This window comes from Gymnogyps californianus, unplaced genomic scaffold, assembly GCF_018139145.2.
Source record: "Gymnogyps californianus isolate 813 unplaced genomic scaffold, ASM1813914v2 HiC_scaffold_39, whole genome shotgun sequence".
Lineage (NCBI taxonomy): Eukaryota > Metazoa > Chordata > Aves > Accipitriformes > Cathartidae > Gymnogyps > Gymnogyps californianus.
Window position 1 is genome coordinate 110779 of NW_026114279.1, and position 12538 is coordinate 123316.

The following is a 12538-nucleotide window of genomic DNA, read 5'->3' on the forward strand; positions in this document are numbered from 1 at the left end:
GTGCACACTGTGTTTTTTCAGAAGCTCCATCTTGGCAAAACTGAGGACTACTTTTGCAGAGCAGGAAAACACACACTACTGCCGTTCCTTGTCAAAGTCCTAATCCCTGTTCCAAAATAACAGGGCAACAAGTCCTCTTGAAGAAAAGGTCAGGAGAACTATTTTTAAACACTATAGAACTTAAAGCTTCCTTCTCAAATGTTTTTGGCGAGACCGTTTCCAAAACTATTTACAGTGGTTAAACTTCATTTTCAACGTAAATATATTACACATGTGCATTATTAAAACACGACCAAGGTAAAGTCTAATTGACAGATTCACATATTTAGTGTCTTAACAGTTAAAAATTATAATGCAGCTTTACATTTTACCTTCTACACAAATAAATTTGTTTCTCCATTCAATACCATCAGGTCTTGGAATACCTTTGGCCTCACGAACTGAAATCATTTGATGGCTCCAACTAGGGAAAAGGAAAACAATTTGCAGACCTTTTAACTCTTGATTCTGAATGAATAGTATCAGTTTACATCAAAAAATTGTCAAATTGCTATGTCATAAGCCTGGATAGCACAGTACTTTATAATAAGGAGTAATTTAGTGTAACAGTAATTCATTATATAAGAGTAAGGAATGATGGGTAGGAAACAAGAAAAATTTTCCACAAACACAAAAGTGTATTTATGAAAACATCTGCAAAACAGAACATCACAGTTTCCATGAGTAACGTATTCATGACAAAATTTTTTTTTCTTCAAAAAACAATGTCAACATGAATATTGACACCTACATTTATTTCTAAGTTAAAAATAAATTATAGCCTCAAATCTGTCTTTCAGCATTTCCTGTGGGGAGAAAAGTAACGTAAGGAGTTTAAGTGCAGATGATGTCACATATTGCATTCCATTAAAAAAAAATTCAACAATATAAAGATAGCATGCTTACAGGCCAGCATTCCTAGTGCAAGGAACCTATTATTAGAAAGCACTAATACTTTGTGTATGCTGAATTTTAGATCTTCCACAACTGTAACAACAGAGCAACAACTCAAACGTGCATTTGAAGATAACCTACTGTTTTCTGCACACAATTTTACAAAAATAAAATCATAGGAAACGATCACACTGAAACAGGAACAGCAGTGCAGTTTAGAGGACAATCTTTATGATGTGCCAAGCATCTTTATGATCTTTATGATGCTTGGCACAATGCTATGCCAAACATAATGGAAGCCAAAGCAACCACTTGCTTTATGTTCTTTGTTCTAAACTTTATATTCCTAACCAATTCTACTCAGCCAGTTTTCAGCTGCTCTTAACTAAACCAGGGAACTACCATATCAGCAAAAGGCCTGGGTCACCACACACCCCCACTAGATGGGGATTAGAAATAGCTGGGTAGCATGCTGCTAACTGAACTGGTGTTATGTACACCTGACTGGATGTCCTGGTTTCGGCTGGGGCAGAGTTAACTTTCTTCTTAGTAGCTGGTACAGTGCTGTGTTTTGGATTTAGTGTGAGAATGATGTTGATAACACTCTGATGTTTTAGTTGTTGCGAAGTAGCGCTTATCTTAAGCCAAGGACTTTTCAGTTTCCCATGCTCTGCCAGCAAGCAGGTGTGCAAGAAGCTGGGAGGGAGCATAGCCAGGGCAGCTGACCTGAACTAGCCAAAGGGGTATTCCATACCATGGAACGTCATGCCCAGTATATAAACAGGGGGGAGTTGGCTGGGAGGTGTGGATCGCGGCTCGGGAACTAACTGGGCATCGGTCAGCGGGTGGTGAGCAATTGCATTGTGCATCACTGATTTTTTTCTTCCCCCCCCCCTTACTTTTTTTGTTGTATTCCTTTTCATTACTATTATTATTATATTTCATTATTATTATTGTTAGTATTATATTTTACTTTAGTTATTAAACTGTTCTTATCTCAACCCACGAGTTTTACTTTTTTTTTTTTCCTTTCCTCCTCCTCACCCCACTGGGAGGGGGAAACGGCTGCGTGGTGCTGAGTTGCTGACTGGGGTTAAACCATGACACTGGATCTCCTGACTGTATGGATCTTTTGACATAATGCAAAGAGAGAGGAGCTTGGCTGGGTGCATCAACCACCTGGAGTAAATCTATAAATATCAACTGTAAATAAAAATACAGTCTGTAAATCATCAGTTAAATTTGGAAGAACTCTGTGCTCCCTAGGCCATAGATCAGCTGTCATAACTCCATTAAGTCAGTGGTGATAAGACAGTTTACATCAGCTAAAAATCTGTCTGTGATTCTACAGATTAGCTTGGATACAGCTTGTGATTAAAGCCACTTATGAAAGTTAGCTGTTTGAATAACCATACTTCCACAGAACACTTACATTATTCTTCTATTTAAGAATATGAATAGGGCCTTTTTTGATATTTCAAAAAGGTGCAGGACACAGCATATGAAGCATAGTTTAGGATACTTCAGATTACTTATTCACCCAGTGCTGTGTATATTTAGATTTCTCTTTATATATTCTTTAGGAAATTAGTACAGGTGATGATCATTTCTAGCATTCAAAGCAAAATAAAGTTTTCATTCCAACTCATCACTCTCCCTCTCCTTAATTCCCATATTAGACTATTTTTGCAAGAATTAAAGATGTTGTGAAGCACCAAATACTTTCCTATCGTGTCTTTTTAATAAACTACCATCAAACACAAGCTTAACAAGAAATTCAGATGAATTGCTTAAAAAAGACAAACACAAAAAAAGACAAGAGAAAAAGCAAGTAACTAGAGCATCAAAGAAGCTTAAACTGCAGCTCCAGAACATTGGTCATGAGCAGAAGCTGCTGACAGTTCAACTCTTCTGCCTTATCTAAAAGCTTATTTAAAAATCAGAGAGATCCAGGCCAGTAAGAGTTACGCAACAAATATTTGATCTCTGTTTGGTTAAAACAAGCAGTATTGTTTCACTTCAAACATGTAATTCTTCTCTTGACTTCTTTCTTTCTACCTGGCTTAATTCCTCAGCAAAAAATAAATGTATTTATAATACACTGGTTTAGCAAGAAGCAACAAAAAAATGTTACATTTCTAGCTATTTAAACAGCTTTGTATTTAAACTTGAAAACAACTACTTTATCTAATAGTATCATTAAACCTTCACTAACCCTGCCTTGGTACCAAAATCTGAACTAGAAATTAATTACCAACAGCAAGTTATTTGTGTATTGATTTTAACCATTTTGGCTTGCACACAATAACTTCATTATTGCCAATGCAAAGTGAATATTCTCCGCATACACACTTTCAATCCATAAGTTAACAATAACCATTTGAACAGCTGTCTCAATCATCAGTTATTTCTGGTATCACTGCCCGCATTAGGTACGTGCTCCTCATGGAGGAGGCAAGAATTTGAAAGAAAAAGACCAGGGATTTCCAGGTGTAAGTGTGTCTGAATACACTACAAATAGATTTAAAAGCTTATATTTTCCAGAGCATTCTCATAAGCCAAAGCTACTTGCAGAAACACATTAAGATGGGTACAAATTGCAAGCAAATTTAATTCAATATAGTTCTATTAAAAAATATGATCACTTTATTACCTGACCAATTCTGCCCTGAAGAGAGCCGTGAACAACCGTATTTTATATTTTGTCACGATAACATAATTGATCTTTTATCATGTCCACCAAATACAACTTAATCAATGAATGATCTTAAACAACCATTACATAACTTGAAACAATAAATCCAAGAGAAGTACAGTCCCAAAGGACAATCTCTAGGTTCCCTAGCAGTATCTTCAGGGGAGCAAGGCCTTGCTTCAAGGTCTCACTTTGTAAAGAGACAGCCAAGTGAAAAACTGCTACCTTCACTCACAGCTGCAGAAGTGAAATCGGACACTCTCTTCAGAGGGCCTGGTAAACACGGACCAGTTTCCAAATACTTTCTTTTGAGAACACCTCCATACATTTTTATACTGTCACATTCACTGCGTGATCAGCAGAGCTTTGATAATACTGAAAATTAAAATGGAGTTATAACAGGGGTTCAAGAAAAAGAAGATGAATTGAACAGATGAATGACTGGCTGCATAGCTGGTGCCACACTCAAGGTCTCGGCTTCTACAATCTTGGGCATACCTTCGAGAAACCAGGCCTGTTGACTGCTAACGGGGCTCAACTGACCAAGTGAGTCAAGAGTGTCCTGGGCAACAAGCTGGCTGGACTTATAAACAGAGCTTTAAACTAGATTTAGCGGGGGAAGGGGATGGAGTTCTAAGCACTAGAGAAGAGCCAGGGGCTGCTGAGGCATTAGGAAGCAACAGGGAAACACTTGTGAATTGCCTCAAGGGAATTAGGGCAAGCTCCTCTAAAAGGGGATGTGGCCAATAGCTCAGCTGAAGTGCCTCTATACCAATGCACACAGCATGGGAAACAAACAGGAGGAGCTGGTAGCTGCTGCCCAGATGGAAAACTACGACCTGATTGCTATCACAGAAACCTGGTGGGATGAATCGCACAATTGGAGTGCTGTGATTGACGGCTATAAACCATTCAGAAGGGACAGGCAAGGAAGGAGTGGTGGGGGAGTTGCCCTCTATGCCAAAAATAGGATTGATTGCACAGAGCTATCTTTGAAGAACAGCAATGTGCAGGTCGAGAGCTTATGGGTGAAAATTAGAGACCAAGCCAACAAAGGAAACTTTGTGGTTGGTGTCTACTACAGGCCACCCGATCAAGGAGAGGAGGTTGATGAAGAGTTCTTTCTTCAACTGCAGGAAGCATCATGCTCGCAGGCCCTGATCCTGATAGGGGATTTCAACCACCCAGACATCTGCTGGAAAAGCAGCACAGCGAACTGCAAGCAGTCCAGAAAACTACTGGAGTGCGTTGAGGACAACTTCCTAGTACAGGTGATGGAGGGCCCAACCAGAGGAGGCACTGCTGGACCTGTTGCTCACTAATGCAGAAGAACTTATCGGAGAGGTCAAGATTGGAGGTAGCCTGGGCTGCAGCAATCGTGCCCTGGTAGAATTCTCAATCTTGAGGGGTACAGGACAGGTAAAAAGTAGAGTCAGGACCCTAAACCTCAGAAAGGCAAACTTTCGGCTGTTTAGGGTGCTAGTGCGTGGGATCCCTTGGGAAACTGCCCTCAGAGGCAAAGGAGTGAACAAGAGCTGGGAGATATTTAAAGACATTTTTCTTAGGGCACAAGAGCTCTCAGTCCCGACGTGCAAGAAGTTGGGCAGGGGAGGCAGGAGGCCAGCTTGGCTAAGTCAAGACCTCTTAGCCAAACTAAAACACAAAACCAAAATGCATAGGCAGTGGAGGTAGGGATATACATCCTGGGGAGATTATAGAGATATGGCCTGAGAGTACAGGGAGGGGATCAGAAAAGCCAAGGCACAGCTGGAGCTGAACTTGGCTAGGGACGTGAAAAATAACAAGAAGGGTTTCTTCAGGTACATAGGACAACAAAGGAAGATGAAAGAAACCGTACCCCCCCCCCGATGAGCGAAACGGGAGACCTGGCTACAACTGACATGGAGAAGGCTGAGGTACTCAACAACTTTTTTGCCTCGGTCTTCACTGGCAAGTGCTCTAGCCATGCCACCCAATTCACAGAATCCAAAGGCAGGGACTGGGAGAATGAAGAACCACCCGCCGTAGGAGAAGATCAGGTTCGAGACCATCTAAGGAACCTGAAGGTGCACAAGTCCATGGGACCTGATGAGATGCATCCGTGGGTCCTGAGGGAACTGGTGGATGAAGTGACTAAGCCACTATCCATCATATTTGAGAAGTCGTGGCAGTCCGGTGAAGTTCCCACTGACTGGAAAAGGGGAAACATAACCCCCATTTTTAAAAAGGGAAAAAAGGAAGACCCGGGGAACTACAGGCCATTCAGTCTCACCTCTGTGCCTGGCAAGATCGTGGAGTGGATCCTCCTGGAAACTATGCTAAGGCACATGGAAAATAAGGAGGTGATTGGTGACAGCCAACATGGCTTCACTAAGGGCAAATCATGCCTGACAAATTTGGTGGCCTTCTACGACGGGGTTACAGCGTTGGTGGATAAGGGAAGAGTGACTGACATCATCTACCTGGACTTGTGCAAAGCATTTGACACTGTCCCACATGACATCCTTGTCTCTAAAATGGAGAGACATGGATTTGATGGGTGGACCACTCAGTGGATAAGGAATTGGCTGGATGGTCGCACTCAAAGAGTTGCGGTCAACAGCTCAATGTCCAAGTGGAGACCAGTGATGAGTGGTGTCCCTCAGGGGTCCATATTGGGACCAGTATTATTTAACATCTTTGTCAGGGACATGGACAGTGGGATTGAGTGCACCCTCAGCAAGTCTGCGGATGACACCAAGCTGAGTGGTGTGGTTGATACTCTAGAGGGAAGGGATGCCATCCAGAGGGACCTTGACAGGCTTGAGACATGGGCCCATGCAAACCTTATGAAGTTCAACAAGGCCAAGTGTAAGGTCCTGCACCTGGGTCAGGGCAATCCCAAACATGGATACAGGCTGGGCGATGAGTGGATTGAGAGCAGCCCTGCGGAGAAGGACTTGGGAGTATTGGTGGATGAAAAACTGAATATGAGCCAGCAATGTGCGCTTGCAGTCCAGAAAGCCAATCGCATCCTGGGCTGCATCAAAAGAAGTATGGCTAGCAGGTCAAGGGAGGTGATTCTGCCCCTCTACTCCGCTCTCATGAGACCCCACCTGGGGTACTGTGTTCAGCTCTGGGGCCCCCAACATAAGAAGGTGTCGTGGTTTAACCCCAGTCAGCAACTAAGCACCACGCAGCCGCTTCCCCCTCCCCCTCCCCCTCCCAGTGGGGTGAGGAGGAGGAAAGGAAAGGAAAAAAAAGTAAAACTCGTGGGTTGAGATAAGAACAGCTTAATAACTAAAGTAAAATATAATACTAACAATAGTAATAATGAAATATAATAATAATAGTAATGAAAAGGAATATAACAAAAAAAAGGAAGGGGGGGAAAGAAAAAAAACAGTGATGCACAATGCAATTGCTCACCACCTAATGACCGATGCCCAGTTAGTTCCCAAGCCACGATCCGCGCCTCCTGGCCAACTCCCCCCTGTTTATATACTGGGCATGACGTTCCATGGCATGGAATACCCCTTTGGCTAGTTCAGGTCAGCTGCCCCAGCTATGCTCCCTCCCAGCTTCTTGCACACCTGCTTGCTGGCAGAGCATGGGAAACTGAAAAGTCCTTGGCTTAAGATAAGCGCTACTTCGCAACAACTAAAACATCAGAGTGTTATCAACATCATTCTCACACTAAATCCAAAACACAGCACTGTACCAGCTACTAAAAAGAAAGTTAACTCTGTCCCAGCCGAAACCAGGACAGAAGGACATGGACCTGTTCAAGCAGGTCCAGAGGAGGGCCACAAAAATGATCAGGGGGCTGGAGCACCTCTCCTATGAAGACAGGCTAAGAGAGTTGGGGTTGTTCAGCCTGGAGAAGAGAAGGCTCCGGGGAGACCTAATTGCAGCCTTTCCAGTACCTAAAGGGGGCCTACAGGAAAGCTGGAGAGGGACTTTTTACAAGGGCATGTAGCGATAGGACAAGGGGTAATGGTTTTAAACTAAAAGAGGGTAGATTCGGACTAGATATAAGGAAGAAATTCTTTACTGTGAGGGTGGTGAAACACTGGAACAGGTTGCCCAGAAAGGCTGTAGATGCCCCATCCCTGGAAGCATTCAAGGTCAGGTTGGATGGGGCTCTGAGCAACCTGATCTAGTTGAAGATGTCCCTGCTCATTGCAGGGGGGTTGGGCTAGATGACCTTTAAAGGTCCCTTCCAACCCAAACTATTCTATGATTCAGAAGTAAAATAGTAGTTCTTCCATGAAAGGCAGAACTAACAGAGCCCTATGTTTTGTTTATTTAACTCTTATCCTCATTCCCACCTATAATGTTGTTTCCATCAGCAACCTCAAAGCAAAGATAACATATACTATGGATAGCGTGACACTATTTGTTCTCATTGGCTGGCTGTCACACACACAAAAATGTTTAAACACCATATTCTGCCCGCCTTTTCCTCCGCATGGGCATTAATTTGAGTTTCTCTTCTCCAGCCAATTACTAGTTTTTATGAAACTATCAGAATTTTGGTATCTTCAATACACGCACTCTGCTCCTTTCAAACGGGAATTATAATTATCAGGAATACACAGATGGTCAAGTAAACAGTACAACTGACTAAGTTTTATTTCTATAGTAGAAAAAGTTAAAGATAATATAGGTTGCTGCATTAGGTGCATCATTTCCTGATATGACTTCTCAGCTATGTAACATTTTCAACACAGGAATCCTAATGACTACTTTTTTACAGGGTCTTTTTTGTTTGTTTTTAAAACAGAATATCACCAGTCAAATGTTTAAATATTTAAAGGTACTTAACACTGGAAAAAACTAGCCAGATATTCTTTTATTGTTTCTTTTAAAAATCTTTTTTCCCTTGACTTCAGCAACTATCCTATCTTCATTCTCCACCTTTTCAAGCTTTGTTTTAACCAAAAGCTCCCCAATGCCTCTGCAATTAAATTGAGGTAACATTTTTTCCTTATATATGATCATCACAAAAGATAATATTAATGTATTACTATCAGTTCAAGTACTGCTATTGCAGCATTGTTAGTCTTCATACTTCTTAGTATATCCTGCATGTCTAACAGCAAACAAACAAAAAAAAATCTTCCCTTAAAGTAACAGAACACAGGGACCAGCTACTGATTTATGCAGAAATCTGCTCTTGACTCTATGTTCACAAGCACCCAAACCAGGAAAGTCAAATTAGGTATTTTTCCTGCATTTGGGTAAGACCTTCCTTGCTAGTTTGCACAGGCAAACCAGAAACAACTTCTTTAGTGTAAAAGATACTCACTAAATAGACCTCTTTCATATATGAGAAGATTAACAACTCATTATACAGATGAGTAGTAAAGGATGCATCTAGTGTCCCACATAAATTAGGAACTTGAGGATATCCTCCAGCAGTGTCTAATTTACCTGTTTAGCAAACAGCACCTTGCCACCTGAAAAGACAGGTACTCAGGAGGAACTTTTAGGACAAAAGACTATTCCCTTATCTGCAGAGATCGTTGAAGGAAAATCCTTTATGTGAAAATCTCTCAGAATCAGGCTTAACCATGCAAAAAGTGCAATTAGTTCATGAATTGCCACAGGCCATATGGATTTAAGCTTACGTATTCCACGTGGTGCATGCCCCAGCGATGTTTTCTTTTAAGAATTTAATGATCACTCATTTCTTACACTGAAGTAAAATATGAACACTTCAAAAATGATAATGAATATCCAGCAGTTATACATTTTGTTCTCCTTGCAGGAAATGGATATGATGCACATACACAGGACAGCAACATGTATGAACCAACTGCCTCAGAAACAAGTTCTTTAGAAGATCTTTAAGCTTATTTAAATACAGCCATTTGATGTTTTACATGGACAAGCAATTTTTGTAAGAAATTCGAGCGACAATTTGGCAAAATGTTCATAATCTACGGCTTTCTCAGATTCCCTCACAATTTTAGCTTCTACTTCTCTTCTACAAGGAAGTCCAGATGCCAAAATTAAACTCGAGATTCTAGAAAACCAACAAGGTTAGTGAGCCAACTATATATGGGAGAATTCCTCACTAGGTATGGCCTATATTCATGTATGTTATAGTCAAAGTAAAGAGCCACCTAGTCAGTTATCTCCATTGACTTGGGGTGACAGAAGACAAGTGCAGCTATTAAGGTCCAAATAATTCCATATCACAATCAATACCTTAAACTACACCTAAGAAAAATAGATCTTTCTCGCACAGGCATATGCAGTTTTAAAATAGTGTAATATAACAAAACCCAGCTATTTTTAAGGGACAAAGCTATCTAACTTTCAGCAGCTATTTTACAGGATAATCTGCTTGGCTAAGCAAAAGATGTCACACACTCTTTATCAGCATTCCTATTGTCCTTTAGTCTTTTCACCCACTTCCTCTCTGTCAGTTATCACTCCTGCATTAATGTTATTCTTTTCAAGGGCCATAAAGTGTTGATATATTGAATAAAAGGAATCAAAATTTTACATATTCTAAAACACTAAGATGAGCTTATTACTTACTCAAATTCTGTGGCATGATATTTGAAGAAGCCTATTAGCAAATCTCCAAGGCTTGATTCATTTTTTGAGAGGTAATGAGGAATGGTACATGGAGCTTGATGAACAAGATGCAACTGCATAGTAGGATTAAAAGATTCCTGTCAAAATAAAACCAGAGAGTATATATACACACACAGAGACTTAATCTAGGTGCATATATTTTTCACAACAAAAAAAGCTGCCCATCATTTGCTTATTAGAGGTTCAAGGACATGTGCAAGCAAATGGCTCTATTTGTCTTGTACTTGTGAGGGACTGAAAGAGTTAATGTCTGTCAATGTCTCAAACATTGTAGCAACCAAGGTACAGTCTGCATAACAAAGAGGGAGGACCATCAGCAAGTAGTTGGTTGGCATGGACACAGGGGGCGTGCCGGAGGGTATGCAGCCCTGTGTTCTGGCAGACCCAGCCTGGTAACCCACCACATATGGCCAGAGGTCACACAAAGTCTGTTTGAGGAGGGGGCTTGTAGCTCCTTGGAAAGTCCCTAAGACCACCACCCCAATAAGCCGCACATGCTCAGTAGATAAAGAACCCTCTGGAACACTACCATATATGTTGAAAACTGTCTAGAATGAACCCATATAAGTCTTCAAGAGGCGTGACTGTGGACGGAGATTTAGACTATAAAAGACACAACTGCAAAGAGCCACGTGGCACGCGCGCCCATCACCGGAGGATTGCCACGCTCGTCGCCGACACCGCGGGATCCAAGGGTGGTGACTATCTCTTTTCTTTTCCCCTCTTTCTTTTTTTTTCCCCTCTCTTTTCTCTCTTCTTGTGAACGTTTTGCTGCAACCCACGCTGCCCACCGTTATGCCTTCCACAGTTTGGATTGTTGGAATAAAGCGTTCAAAGTGATCGTTTGGTGTCGTTTCACCTTAATTTAGCCCGGGGGGATCCCAGAACCTCTACGACCCTCTGGTCTGTCCGGTCTGGGTCGTAACAGTACTCCTCTGTTGGATACTAGTTACTCCCCCCAAGCTCAGGTAAAATCATCTTACACAGGAGTGTCCGAGACCATCCCTTGCCTTCTATTTGCTAAATAAATTTTAACATGGGAGAATCTCTGAGCTGGACTTGTGTTTACATGCTAGTAAAATCACATGAGTGGAAGCTGAGTAAGATAGCCTGCACTGAGCTGGCTGCAGTTGAACTGAGATGAGGTAGGTGAAGCTAATGCACTTATCGCCAAGTTCCCATAACTGTGGTACAGAAACATTCAATCCAAAAGGAAGGCCTGACTTATTTTTCCCCCACAGCATAGAGTTAAACTTGCATGTCAAACCCACTAGCTCTAATATGAACCTGCATCCTCCCACATAATGAGTTCAAAGACTGCAGTAGCACCTCCTCTAGCCAACCTATCTGAAAGAATAGGTTATACAGAAAAACGCAGCATTTAAGCTGAAGTATGCTTTTCTTTGGAAAAAAAAAAAAGAAAAAAAAGTCAGGTTTGCTATAAAGGAAAGCCAGCTTTAAAAGGAATCTACACAAGACTCAATTAACATGGTTTTAGATCTGCTATACTGTTTAGGTGTCCACCGCATCCTTTAGGTTCTTCTGAGAGACGGGTACATGGAGGAGAACATATATCTTCTATTGCTAGCTAGAGAAACTATTTTAAAAACCTAGTAATACCTAGTAAAAGTCATGCAAGCACCAGTGATAAATCTGAAAGACTCCTCACCCAAGGAGCAGGAAACGTACCACATTTCAAAGATTCCCATCCATGGCAGAAGAGATACAATTCCTAAACTGCATTAGAAGGCTAGTTTCTAAATCTTCATCTAGTAATTAGGATTAAAACTCTTGAATTCTGAAATCTAAAATTATGATGTTTAAATTCCCCCCCATCAAGTTCATGAAATCTGCAGTTCCAAGTTTTACCATTTATATTAAGTACATTTACCTCACAAAGGTCAGGCAAATCAAAGTTTTACTTATTCAAAGGCATTTGCCTTCAAAAAATAAATGCATATTATTCTATACAAGTGCTCTAGTAAAAATGCAAGTTACAGTCTATAGCAGCTAGTCATTAAAAAACCCACCTAGTTTGACACACACACAGTTATAAATAATTCCCATCTCCACTTGCTTTAGTGGTTATACCACTATGAAAGTGACTCTTAATAAGACAACTAAGTACCACAAAATAGAAAGCATGACTAAAACTACTTTTCTGGAAGAAAAGAAGTTGTTTTTTTTTTTTTACACTAACTTAAATTATCTAAAGCAAATTGTTAATCATGTGTTTCTGATAGTGTTAGTCAACTTATTTTTTTAAAACACTGCAGGTTGCTGATCACCACATGTAGAGAAAAAAAAGAGTGTTTCATC

The 12538-nt window shown here is 40.9% G+C and overlaps 1 pseudogene; it reads right to left on the minus strand.

The window, feature by feature from the left end:
* The window catches only part of LOC127028692 (poly(A) RNA polymerase GLD2-like), a 72779-nt pseudogene that overhangs the window by 14579 nt on the left and 45662 nt on the right, over positions 1–12538 (minus strand).